Genomic DNA, 12042 nt, shown 5'->3' on the forward strand with positions numbered 1-12042 from the left:
CAAAGGTTATGCTGTGCATATGGTGGGATATGAAAGGTGTGGTGTACTATGAGCTGCTGCAACCGGGTGAAACTATGAATGGAGAACGTTATCGACGACAATTAATGCGTTTGAAGCAAGCTCTGGCCAGAACACGACCAGAATGGGAGAACAGACATGATAAACTTATTGTTCAACATGATAACGCTCGCCCACATGTCGCAAAACCGGTCAAAACCTATTTAGAAAATGTCGGATGGGAAGTTTTACCCCACCCGCCGTATTCACCAGACGTTGCTCCTTCGGACTACTACTTGTTCGATTGCATGAACAACGATTTGATTGGACAGCGGTTTACTTCTTCAGAAGATATCGAAACATGGGTCTCTGACTGGATCGCTTCCAAGGATGAGGACTTCTTTCGCCACGGAATCCGTACATTGCCTGGCAGATGGGCGAAAGTGGTAGCTAGCGATGGACAATATTTTTCTTAAGGTATTTATGTATTTTGTGTTTGTACTACAGCTTCAATGTGTGCGTACCAACCGCACGAATTAATTCCTAGACCAAATAGAAATTCGTTGGGAAGATTGGCTGGTAGAAAATGAGAAAAATTACAATCATTCCTATATAAATATTAATAGAAAGAAATACAACGCGGATGAAGGATAAAAGATAAGTAAGTAACATATATTAAAAATGACAAATTAAGGTAGAAAATAAATTCAACATGTGGGGAAACGCAGGTTGTAGAATGATGTAGAGATTTTAGTTACATTAAAAACCAAGACTATGATTTGCGAATACGATCGTTGTGTACCAAGGTATACTAAAATATTTATGACTCATTCCGGTTTTCTGGGACTTCGGTGGCTCAGTAGCAGAACGTTCGTATCTGGTGCGTGGGGTTCCAGATTCGATCCCAGCTCGCGCCACTAGGCTTTGTGGTGAGACTGTGTGCATTGGGTTACCTCGGGATTGTTCTGCTACCTCCCGCTTTATCCATTCCACTATAAACCTGAGAATTATTAATTAAATTTATGTCTACTTATGGGTCACCGAATATCAGTAAAATCTGTGACAGAGACTGGATATTTCTCGAAAACGCCTTGATGCTATAACTCAAAAAGACTTAAGCAAGCGCAAACTCTCAGCGCACCAGATCAAGAGCGTGAAAAGGTTAAAGGCACCCAGCCAAACTAGTTTCCGTTTTGAACGTGAAGCCGAACAGTTCCTATCACACTTAGTAACTATAGACGAAACCTGTTATATCGCTATGATCTGAAAACGAAGCAACAGTTTATAAAATGGAGGCACTGCGATTCTCCTCACTTCAAAAGTCTGCTGGGAAGGTCTTTATCAATGTTATTTTATAAGAACAGCTTCCTCTTCATAAATTACCTGTCCATGAGCTAGACAGTTCTTGCAGAATATTATATATTGTAATGTTTTCTGTGCGGCAGAGTCAATGGTACACAGGTTTTGTTCCTTCACCTCGCTTTATTACGAAATACAAATGTTTAAAGAAAGTATATAACAGTCTTTCACTAAGGAATGAAAAATATATGTAAGTTCTAACGTTCTTTGGTACGATGCTCGGGATTTCTCCTTCCCGTAGCAGCTGCAGAGGAGGTAGTGTCCAGGCCCATATCACCTTAAAAAGGATTCAGTTCGGTAACTGAGAAGCTAGGAATCTCTCCTGCCCGTACCAGCTGAAGAAAGATGAAGAGTTTTCTCCTGCCCATTGCAGCTGGAGAAGGGTAGGTAAGGCTGACCAGTCAGAAGAAGACTGATGCCTTCGAAGGTGTTGCGGCGTCTTTTATATCCTCTTCATGGGTGGCAATGGCGTCGGTCACGTGTCGATGCTATGGTGACAAGGTGTCGTCTGCTTCTTGTTTACATCATACACGTCACGTGGAGGGAATATTACAATATCGTTACTTGTCTATTTGACGGAACAGTTTTAAGAAGGGACACCGCACACAACAAAAGGGAGCTTTTGTTTCTTCAGGACGATGCCACTATCTATTGTGCAACATATCTGAAATTGCGTGACCCGTGGTTTTAGTGACTCGACCACATTCCCTATTGCCACAATAAATAAATAAATAAAATCACCTAACGGACGCAATTCTTTTTATCAGATCAGACACTACCACGCAACGCTGGTGTAACGAGTAGAAATCAAAGTGGTTCCAGAAAAAATTGGAGGAGATAACGTCTGGTATGTATGAAATTTTATCATTTCCACTGCATTTGTTTTGCATTGGGTCCGAAATTTTTACCATGCATGGCAAGTATCCTTTCATTTTTCCACAATATTATATGGAAGATAATTTCGAATATACTATTGTGATGGGCTGTATATTCTGCTTGAAAAGTGGTGGTGGTGGAGGAAAAGGGTGGAAGTTTGACAAAGTAGAATCTGGATAGTTGGCTGAATTTAAGGATGTAATTTGAATGGGGGGAGCGTGTTATCTTTATGATGGGATGTTGGAAAGTTACTATTTTCACGATTAAATTGGTAGCAAATAAGTATGGAAGGTTGGATTACTGACGAGATGACCCCGCGCTAGTGCTAAAGAAACGCCGTAGTGAAGCATATAATAATGATCATTTTCCTGGATGACCAGAACATTAGTTAGGAAGCGTTTAATATGGTAATGATGGATGTTCTTGAGTATAAAGAGTTTGATGCATACGCCAGTCTCGAGGCGTCTGTTCTAAGCTGGTCACTTGCTGTTCTACAGAGAATGTCAAACTTCTACCGCTATTAACTTATATAATATAAAGGTAACCAAGAAAGTGCTGTCGCTTTTTCACCCACGGTTCATTCCATATGAAATCAACATAAAAAAAGGCAAATTTTTTCCCTCATTTTCTGATTTGGTGATTTTTACGTCGCATGAAGATATTATAGCAAGGTTGAAAAATACCAAATTTCAACCTTCTAGGTTGATTAGTTTTCGAAACTTCCAATTTTGGTCCAAAAATTGCATATATTAGCTTTTTTAATTTGGTATATCTCGGCTTCTAATTAGCGTACCGAACCAAGACTTATGTCATTGCAAAGCTGTTGTAAGGTTTTTCGGATATATAAACCAATGAGAATGTACTAAAAAAATTTCGAATTCGAAATTCTCGAAAAAGGGTAATTTTAAATTTGTGAAAAAAAACCTCACATGTATGGCCTTTATAAAGATACGGTCAAAATATAATTTTGGGATCGCGAGATACAAATAATTGAAACGAATTGTGTGAAGTTCTTCCACTAGAAAACGCCCAGGCCGTCAAGGAATTCTATCAAATTGCTGACATTTCTAGGATTATTCCAGGTATAAAGGACTGTTTTTTAGTGAGAGAGAGTAGTGGAAAGAAAGAAATTTCTAAACGTCTTTTGTGTAATTTGCAGGAGGTATATCAATCATTTAAATAACAGTTTCCTTATACGAGCATAAGGTTTTCCTAATTTGCAGAGCTTAGCCCAAAAAAATGTTGTTAGCTGGAGCACACTGCGTTTGTACGACACATCAAAACGTGAAGCTAATGACAGAAAATGCCAAGTTTCAAACTCTCAGCAATGGTTTCACAATGGGTTCGATTCCCGGCGGGAGCTCATGTGGTTCAGATTTCACATTAATCAGCAGGTCTAGGTCTCGCGTAGTCTAGCTGCTGAACGGGACGTTAAACTCAAAATCAACTTAGTGGTTCGTTCCATAACAGCTTACAAGGGCTGCCTAAACCTTATGATGTCTGAGGACTGTTCTATAGGAACTTGCTCCTCCAAGAACGAAGAAAGAAAAGAAAGAAAAAAAAAAAACTGCTGGAAGACGCCGAAGCCATCGTAAGAATTTATTGAGCTATTTTGTCAAAAATTAATTGAATTTTGTCATGATATATAAGTTAATGGGGTGTACTAAAATAGTTTTCGAAAATTGGAATTTGAATTTTCAAATTCGAATTTCTCAAAAAAGGGCAATTTAAATTTGTAAAAAAATCTTATGTGTAGGTTAGGCCTTTATTAAAATACAGTCAAAATATAATTTTGGGATCGAGAGATACAGACTTCGAAGGAAATTGTCCGAATAAAGAAAATATACCCTTGTCCGTTGAACTTTCCTTGCGCTGTAACATGAGCTGGTAATTATTCAAACTACTCAACTGTAGCGCAGGATGCTGAATGTTGAACAAAAGAAGAGCTTAATCACTATGTACGTTCTATCACGGGGTACAAAAGGCATGGAGTCTTCGTGTCCCTAAAATTTCGTGAATATCTTCGAAACGTGTTTTTAAGAAATTCATCAGTAGCATCATATTGTGAGTGAGTAACAAATAGGAACTTAATCCCTGAGATACTCTTCTTTGCCCAATCAAAAAGTTGTAATGGTTCCAAAATTTGATCTGAGAATGGGCGCTAAAAGCTTTATTTTCTTGCCAGTCTTTTCACAATGTCTCCTCTACCATCGCAGAAGCCTTTACCATGGGCTGTGGCAAAAAAGTGCCATTGAACCATCCGAAAAGTTGAACATTTTCTCAGGGGCAGTACTGTGTTTGCTTCGAAGGAATTCCAGAAGCTTCTTGTGAAAAGAGTAGAATGCCACAGTATTGTGCTTAAGACAGTCAGATATTATAACCAAGTTATAGTTGTCATTTTTGTTACCTTTTCGGTGATAAATTAGAAGGGGTGGATTGTAGCTTGATTGGTATTCCAGTGAAATGATTGCGGCTCATCTTGTACAAGATCACCATTTTCCACAAAGTTACAAACAACAAATTCACTTTTAAAATTTTTCCCTTAACATGGTTGAAAAATAAACGTTGCTTTGTATTTTGCTTTACTCATTCTAATTTTCGTATTTATAATTCTTTTCCTATGAAATTTACCACAAACATAATACACACATTATACACATAGTATCAGTATTAAAAGTATCCTACAAAATCATTATCAAATTATATTCTTACAAGAAGACAGTTATAGATATGCGACAATCATTTTGGACATGAGTGTACCTTGAACTTGCGTAAAGACAGAGTGTACATAGAACTCCTCAGAGCGTCATAAGGGCGTGTATGCTATACGAGTTCAAACTGGGGTCCAACGCCGCTGCAGCGGAGCGGAAGATATGCCAGGCCTTGGGTGAGGGTATCGTGACTACGCGAACACTGCAGCGGTGGTTTAACAAGTTTAAGGACGGTGACGAAACACACGAAGACACACCACGTGCCGGAAGACAAACACATGTACGAAATGGTGATCTTCAGGCAGCAGTTGGGACTACAATTCAGTGTGAGTTGAGAAACTATTCGGCAGCACCTTCATCAACTTGGGAAGCACTATAAGTTGGGTCGATGGATCCCACATAATTTGACTCTGGGCCAGAAGGCAACGTGAGCAGACACCTACCTGTGTTTTTTTGCTGTCTCGTCTAAGAAAGGAGACATTTCTGGACAGGGTGTTGACGTCTGAGAAGTGGGTCCTGTACGAAGCTCCACGGCGTCGTCATCATTGGTTAGCATCCCATGAACCGGCTCCAAAACAGCCAAAACAAACACTGCGCCAGAAGGTCCTCGTTTGTGGTTGGTGGATCGCTCGCGGCATCGTGAACTGCTATCGGCTGGTCAGCGGATCAATGCAACTGTGTACTGTCAGCAGTTGAGCCGTGTTCAAGAAAAACTCAAAACTCTGGACCCAGCACTTCTGAATCGCAAAGGGGTCCTCCTGTTATAGGACAGCGCTAAGCCTCACGTGGCTAGGATGACCTGGGACACCATTCTATGCCTTGAACTGGAAACACTATTGCATCCGTCATACTCCACGGACATTGCACCTTCCGATTATCACCTGTTCAATTCCTTGGACAATCACCTTAGAGGACGCCAGTTCAAATCCCTAGTAGAGGTGCAAAATGCAGTTGATAATACCTTCATCGCTTCACAGCCCACCAAGTTTTACTGCGATGGAATCCATAGCCTTTCAGAACGTTGGCAGAAGGTCGTTGATGCTGATGGGGACTATTTTTGATCTTCCAGGTACGTCTTAGGTGACATATCGATATTCAAATATGGTGGGAGTCATTGCATATCAACTCAACACCCCGTTTTATACTGACCCCTTCAGATTTTGATCATTTTTACGTCACATAAAGGTATCATAGCAAGATTGAAAAATACCAAATTCTAAATTGATTAATTTTCGAAATTTTCAATTTTGGTCCAAAAATTGCATATATTAACTTTTTTAAATTTGATATATATATATATATATCTCGGCTCCTAATTAACGTACCGAAGCCGCAACCAGGAAGTGTTGTATATATCCATACCAACAACTGACCTTTGCCTTATCTCCATTCATTCAACTCTCAGTGTGAGGGCCAATGGAACACAGATCTCCACAAAAAGCGACAGAAATTTCTTGGTTACCTTTATAATAATAATAATACAAAATTATATGTATATCAGGGCTCATAGTGGTCTGGTCTCTTCTAAATGGCTGAAATGTGACCAAAAACACCAAAAAGTAACTTTAAACCTTGGTGCCTAAATTGGGCATAAATGAATTTTTACAATTTTTGTTTGTTTTCCCCCAAACAAAATAGGGCCAGCTGGGTCATAGCTGAAATATGTAATGTTTAACATGTTAAGATTAAAAGTTATTTTAAGTTTGACAGCTAATAAAAAAATGGATTACTTGTGTTAGAGGTTCATCATTAATTACATATTTTTCACGGTTTGTATTTCAACTTTGATCTGGATGGGGCAAGGCCAAATTTCTATATTTTCATTATGTCCAATAATACAAAATTAAAGTAATGTAATTAATACATAGCATCTAGATTACCAGTAACTGGTAATAAAATTTTGTCCTGTACAATTGGTTTGTTAGAAATTTTGTCTTGATACCACATGATTGGTAAACATAGATATGACTTCTACCAACATTCCACATACAATGAAAAGTAAACTGTAAACAGGTAATATATGTCATTCTCCTTTAACACAGTAAGATCAAAGCAAATAATGTGGATTGTGTTTATACCCTTATTATGAACCTTTAAAATAAATTACAAATGATAACAAAATGCAGTTGCATACAAAATGAAATAAAAAGCAGTAACAAAAACGCACTAAAAAGATTTTCATATGTTCACATAAACTTAGTCTTTCTCCATAAAGAAGTGAGTTATTAAGGAGGATTTTTCTTATCCACCATTATCTGCAATGCTATCGGTCTTTCTTGTTCATCTTGTAAATCTTTCCTTACTTTCTTCAACCCCTCCAACATACCCTGCGTAAAGTGCAATTCAGTTATGTCCTTTCTCGTCACAGCTGTTTTCAGACGTTCACAAGCCTGAAACAAAAAGTTCATCTGCATTTCTTTTCATACCCTCTTCTTTTCTTTTCTGTTGCAGGATTGATTCCATGTCCCTAATGACCCTTTTTTCCTTTGTCAATTTCTCCATCACCTCTCTCTTTTCTCTTGTTGCTTTGTTTCATCTTTCTTCTTTACTACTTCTGTTTGACCTTCCTCCTTTCTGAGGTTTTCTAGGTATGCTTTGTAGTTACGGTAAGCAGATCTAGCAGATGTAAGAAGCTTTTGAGTAACTGGAACAAGTTCTGGCCTATTTCCAAGACCATCGGCCGGCTGCGATCTCTTAGCGCCTTACCACTTTCCTATCGTAACATGAAATTTAGCGTACAGGGGATAGTTGACCTCTCGGCCGTTGTGGCGCCACTAACGTGGACTAAGGAGGACAGGTTATCTATTGTCACATAAGTCTGAGTGGGTTTTGACAAGTGTAGTGTGGTCAGGGTTACCAAATAAAAATAGTCGAAATAAGGGACGGGTTGACGAGTTTCAATGAGTATTAACGGGAAAGGTTTTGATAAACATGATCTAGTGGTAAAAAATGAGCCAGATATCAAATAAAAAAGTAATCATTTTAGACTGAAAAAAATACAAAAGTATGAACCAATACAAAAAATTAATATAGTAGAGCTAAGAAGAATTAGGTATATCTTACTTTTAAAACATTGGATTTACGTAATCTAAATTTTTATCAAAAAATCGTACTTCACGCTTGACTTAACTCTACTTATAATCTTTTTCAAGTTTGGATTTTTCTTTAGGCTGTCGAAAAACTCAGCTTTCTTTAACTGGGCAGAACACATATTTCTTGTGTCAGTCCATTTCAAATTCACATGTGAATTTGACGGTGGGATGCTTAGCAAGAAGGACACGACTTTAAATAAATTTGGCAACTCGGAGCTTTTCTGAAATAGCATTTGCCATTTACTGACCACACTCATAACGACTCATTAAAAATTGCGGCTTTGAAGTCGTTGTCTAAGGTAAATTTGTCATTTGGGCAAAATACGGGACATTTCCTGTCCCGTATCGAAGCTCTCCGGATCGCGGGACAAAATCATAAAATAAGGGTCTGTCCTTTAAAATCTGGGACATTTGGAAACCTTGAGTGTGGTGTTTTACGTGATTTTTTTCTTCTTGCTTAAAAAAAAAGCGTGGCGTGTGTAGGCACGATAGTTGCATAATACTTGCAGTATCATGTGGTAAAATTAACAACACAAAAATGTTCTTTTATTGTTTTAACTGAGGCGTATAGTTTCTAAATCCGCCATCTCCAATTTTCAAAAAAAATTAGATAAGTAGATTTACTGGTATTTCTTTCCATGCCCGACACGATGAGAGAGATTTTTATGATTTGGTAGTTATAATGAATGTCCAGGAAGCAGGAAAGTCTTTCTAAAAAGAAAATTTTATCTCACATAATCTCTGAGTTGTCAGTTTTTCCTGTTTTTCTCGAAACATTTTATGAAGGAGATGGCGGATTTAGAAACTATACGCCTCAACTATGGTATATTGTTGTGTACCATTTTGTATGGGAGCAATGATATGTTGGTTAGCTGAGCCATTGTATGTACAATAAATCGAATTTTGAAAACTGGATTACTATCGCTACCTTGCATCCCAAATTCTACTACTATTTCCGAGGAAAATATTCCTGATCACTTTCCTGATTCTGAAGCATGTTATCTCCATACCAAGTACAGTTATAGAATTGTTGACTGGTCTTCATACTGATCCTAGTAAGAGTTGATTTTTGTTTCTGTAATTAATTTTATTTATTTATGTTTCTGAGTAGTAATGGGATCTATGCGTAGGTTAGTTCTTTTCTAAAGAAAAAGCAGACTTAAAACCTTTAGCTTATGGGTAAGGGTGCCGATTTCTGTGTTACTTTGGGGGAGCCCTATGACAGATACGCTTTAGTAGAAAGGAAAACGAATTACCATGTACTGAAGAAATGAAATGAAATCTTTAAGTTTTACGTCCCACGATTATGCCGGTTAGGCTAAAGGAGACGGTAATGATGAGAGATGAGTGAATTGGTGGAATGAAGAAAGTGGGAGGAAACGGGAGAACCCCGAGAAAACCCCACGAGCACGGTGTTTGCCCACCACAAAGTCCACACGGCGCGAGCTGGGTTCGAACCAGGGACCCAAAGCACCAGAGATGAACGCTCTACCACTGAGCCACCGCATTCCCCCCCCCCCCTCATGCACTGAAGAAATTGGAGAACCAACTTAGCATTTTGGGCCCCCATTAGGGGAATCTATTTCAATTTCGGAGGGCCCGGCCCCCAGAGCTTCCTGAGATCGATGCCCTTGCTAATGGGATAGAAGAAACCAGAGCCTTTATTTCAGATACTATCCTAGTATTTAGTATGCCAGTGATAATCCCAAATTTCCCTAATATTTATCTAGATAAAACGATTTTATTTACTTTTGTGAAATGCAATATCGTAATAATATAGGGTTTATTAGTATACTCCTATTTACATCTTATTAAAACAGATAATAATGATTTACAAAGATCCCATGTTTTAGAAAGATATTTATGTAGTTCTGACTGACACTAACATATGAAATCCACTAATACGATAATGCCAGGAAAACAATATAACCATTTTGCACTAACATAGGAGAAAAATAGACACATTCATTAAAGTGTAAACTAAAAGTGAAATTCAGTTAAATTATAACGCAACTGAAATACGATCCTAAAAATTCAGACTCTACATACTATATACACAATAAGAAATTAGTCACTTCATAACATGTTAAGCTATTGTTCACTACTATTGTCACAATTTATACAATGTTTCAATGTTCCCATTTATGGTTTTCTTTTCAGACATTGGATCAGGTACAGTGAAATTAACTTCTACTGCTTTCTTAGGAGGATTTATAGTTCGGAAAATTGTTCAAAGTAAGATTATGCCTCATGCCACAAACTTATCAGTCAGGACAAATGCAATTCCACGATTATGAGCTTGATATATATAAACAAGACAGTAGAAACGTAATGTGCTATCCTACAAAAGAACTACTATGGGTGGTTCACGTTATTGAGAAGGCCCGTCCGATTTGTGAACACCCGGGTTTCGGAAACTCTTTCCTTCTACATTGTTTCCTTTCTGCAACACGCTTAGTATTTGCAGTACCCCTTTTCGGACAATCATTCATTCAAATTATGTGTAAAAATTTGCGATGTAATAGTTCCAGTATTGCTGAAGAACATAGCAGATGTTGAAACAGGATGTTTTGAACATGCAAAATTTCTAAATGCCAAGCCATTATCTGGGGAAGTGCTTTGTTTGTAATTTGTAAAGAATTTTTTCCCGGTGTGTTTGTATTATTTTTATTAATCGATATTAATTGTATTCAATTTTAAAAACATTTTAGTTTTTGTGATACAATGGGAAGGGACTTTAGAATTTTTTTTCTGTTATAGCTATTTCATTTGCCTGCTACACAGAGGAAATATTTGTCCACGTAACTAGTGCCACAGCGGCTCCTAAAGGAACTAGGCCCTGCTCGCTTGTTTGTGCTATGTGGGAAGGCGCTAAGGGATCGTAAGCGGCGATGCCCAGACATTATATTTAACTTAGCAATGGGAGTTCTTAAAGCCATTGCTGTGCAATCTTCACAGAGCAGACGACGTGACTGAAAACCGCCGCTCCATGTCAGCACTGCCATGATTTAGAGACAAACAAACTTTCACCACCGTTACCACTGTAGGAAACTTGATGAAAAAATTGCTTCAGAAATATTCTATTGTGAAACTGCTAGTTCTGAAATTCACCACCGTTACCACTGTAGGAAACTTGATGAAAAAATTGCTTCAGAAATATTCTATTGTGAAACTGCTAGTGAAATTCTCAAGTTGAAGTAACCGTGACTCATCACTCAGTAAATTCAAGTCAATGCTGAGGGGAAGAACTTCTACCAGATTTGTACTATACGTGACACACAGATGACTTCACATTTTCCGGTTGAAGACAAGTATTTAAGTTTTATGGAAATTTCAATGGTTTTCACTATGTGGCTACATACTGCCATGTAGTGAGACTTTACATTTTTTTTTTCTTGAAACTAAGTACATCCTTCTCCTTCCAGCCGCTGAATGCTAACTTTGCTGCTTCTCCACATTCCATTTCATCAACAGGTAACACTTCCTCACAGCACTTTCATCCAGTTCAGTCAAAGATGTAACAACGTCTTTCTTCACAAATCGCACCAACAAAACCTTGGCAACAGTTTGAAGTTTAGAGTACGAACATGTACAAGGGGCTCCTCTTCCTGACGCAGTTCTGTGATATCCTTGAAAAGTTTTACATTTGGGATAACAAAATTTAACTGCGCTTTCGTTGATGGGTCTTTCCAAATTTTAGAAATTGACTTATATTTTCCAGTAGCCATAAGGTTTGATTTCTTTAGAGGAGGAAACTTGAGGAAGTACTCCTGCAAAGCACTGAGGAGCACTAAGGCATTTCACACTAGAGTTTCTATCTTTTTTCATTTATAATATTTTTCTTAGAAAACTGCCAATGCAAAACATAAATCACACATAAACATGACTTTACCCCCCGAAAAAAAAACTCACTATGAGCCCTGGTATATGCTTCTAGAGCAGTAACTGCAGCCCACGAGGATGTGAATTTGAGCAATACAAAGTGTGCAGAAAAGGACACTGAGGTA

The sequence above is a fragment of the Thermobia domestica genome, chromosome 9 (genome assembly GCF_964235325.1).
Source record: "Thermobia domestica chromosome 9, izTheDome1.hap1.1, whole genome shotgun sequence".
NCBI lineage: Eukaryota > Metazoa > Arthropoda > Insecta > Zygentoma > Lepismatidae > Thermobia > Thermobia domestica.